The following is a 2,731-nucleotide window of genomic DNA, read 5'->3' on the forward strand; positions in this document are numbered from 1 at the left end:
TCTCTTACTATTGTTGTCTTGTTATCAGTGTATTCAGTTATGTTATTATTTTTTAACATTTGGGTTCTCGCAACTTGGCTTTAGTAAACTCCTGGAATGACACTGCTAGCGGATTAGGTGACAAGTATCTGTAGATCCCTGCCTCCTGTCTCTGTGCCTGTGCTGGAGAGCATGGAAGAAAAATGGGGCCTACCAGGTCCTTTGTCTTCAGTATTCCCCAGCATGTTCCAAAATCACTATCAACAGATCTTTCTGCTTCCCTAGTATTGTATAAACTGCCCTTTTATGTGATCTCTCCAAGGGCCTTGTCCTTAAGGGCATTGACCAGCTATCACTCATCCTCTCAGTTCACCCAGTGCTGAGTCATCTGACCTCTATAGCTCCCGGCTCTAAGTCCCACTTGTATAAATTGACAGAATTCAGCCTGTCTGGTGTTTAAAGCCAAATGTTATGGGGTGAGTCCTCCCCATGTCAGCTCCCTGGTGTGAAGGCCTATTTCTCTACCCTCTGCACATGCAGCTCCATCCTACCTGCAGGCAGCCTCCTTCCATCTTTCTGACCTTCCTATCCTTTCAGATGCAGTTTTGTGTCTATATTTAGCCGTGGAGTTTGTTGTCCAGTCTTCAGGTCACTGTCTGCTTTATCGACTTGGATGTGGATGGCATCTAATTGTAAATGTGGTTCAGACTTGTCCCACTTGGCAGTTTTCTCAAGCTCCCTCTGTCATCTCATTTAGAATATCACTCCATGAAGCAAGGATATTAATGAAACATATTCCTGTGACATAGCAGCATTGAGGAACCCTCAATTTCACCTCCTTCTTGCCATCTCCTGGATTCTCCCACTTTCATAACATTGCAACTACAATAACTAACTCCTTAGAATCTGGAGGCAGGTAGTTTAGAAGGAACCACCACTTAATCTACCATATAACTTTCAAGGGATACTAAGGTTTCAGGCCCCTCTTTGGTAATGGAACAACACAGGCTCTAAGTCCTCTTTGGCTTCATGAGTTTAACTTCGCTGAATCCAGATCCATTTTGTTGGTGATGACAGCATTAGCTGCTGCTCTGCTGCTCTGTAACTTTGGCTTATAAACAAGAACACTAGCTTCTATCCAGGTATGTAGTTAGCAACAGTATAGGGTACCTAAAACCACAGAAACATTTGTGAAACAGGTCTGAACTTCAGGCAGCCTCTAGTATGAGCATTTGAGTCTAGGAACCAGAGAGCCATTCAGGGAGTGTCTATTTTGGAGAGTAATGTTTGTGGACTTTAGGGTGAAATTTTGGAGTATTTGGGGAAGACTACCCTTCCTGAGTTAAGATTTAGGAATATCTGATGGGAGGTATCTACTGTTCATGGTTGCATAGTGTACGTTATTAGGGTTCTCCAAAGGAGAGCTGGAGGGTTCCCATCAAGGCAGGATTTTATGAGTGTTTGTTTTATCAAGTGTCCTGGTGAAGTGTTTCAGAACTTGCCAAAGTGCCTTTTTGACCTAATTTGCATGATGGGGTCCTTCGTGCACTTGGGAACCTGGGGGAATAGGATTGGATACACTAGGGCCCACATTATTGTTGAAAAACAGTTTCTGGGGCGCCTGGGTGGCGCAGTCGGTTAAGCGTCCGACTTCAGCCAGGTCACGATCTCGCGGTCCAGGAGTTCGAGCCCCGCGTCAGGCTCTGGGCTGATGGCTCAGAGCCTGGAGCCTGTTTCCGATTCTGTGTCTCCCTCTCTCTCTGCCCCTCCCCTGTTCATGCTCTGTCTCTCTCTGTCCCAAAAATAAATAAACGTTGAAAAAAAATTTAAATAAAAAAAAAAAAAGAAAAACAGTTTCTGACTCAGGCTGAAAAAATGGAAATGAGCCCAATTCACTAGGCTCTTATTGAGAACGAGGTATCAATGGGCTCAAAGTGGCTACTGCTTTATTCATCATTCATAAGGAGATTCAGAAAAAAGAAGAGGAGCTAAAAGAGCAGAATGTTATTGGAAGAAACTATAGGAACTGGTGTTCAGAACAGACAGGAGAGCCCCCAATTTAGACATCCTTTTTAGGACAATTGTACATTTATGAAGGTATGGGTTTTGCTTATTCATGTACATAAGCTATGTATGTGTTTCCCCTTATAGGTTTATATAGTTGTATTCCTTTCATTTAGTGAATGAGTCGCTACTATTGTGTATGTAAAGGTCTAGTTAGCTGCAAAGGCTCTCGGTTAAAATTCTAGCATTATTCTTTGCTAGCTGTGTGAACTTGGACAATATTTTGTAGCACCCACACATGTATATGAAGATAATAATAATAACAAACACTTATTAATCACTTAACAGTGTATACATGTGGGTGGTGGGATAACCTAGAATATAAATCTTAACCAGATTATTCCATGCAATTTAATATTACTGCTACTACTAATGTCAATTATAAAGCACTTACTGTGTGTCTCACACTGTTCTAAGCACTTTATATATATTTACTCATTTAAAATCTATCACAGGGTAGGTTACTAGTATTATTCCCATTTCATTAGTAAGGAAACTGAGTTCCAGACAGGTAAAATATCTGCATCCAGATGACACAGCTGGCAGTTGGTGGATAGAAAAGATTGTTGTAAGTGTCCAAAACTTCTCCTAAGTCACCTCTGAGCTGAAATATAGATATAAAAGAACTTCTATTTCTTTTATAAAACAGGAGAGCTAATAATGCCAGAACATGATGGAAGTAAGGACT

The sequence above is a fragment of the Lynx rufus genome, unplaced genomic scaffold, assembly GCF_022079265.1.
Source record: "Lynx rufus isolate CCGP_SWC_20201006 ecotype Redwood Valley unplaced genomic scaffold, mLynRuf1.p SCAF_51, whole genome shotgun sequence".
In the NCBI taxonomy this organism is placed as follows: domain Eukaryota; kingdom Metazoa; phylum Chordata; class Mammalia; order Carnivora; family Felidae; genus Lynx; species Lynx rufus.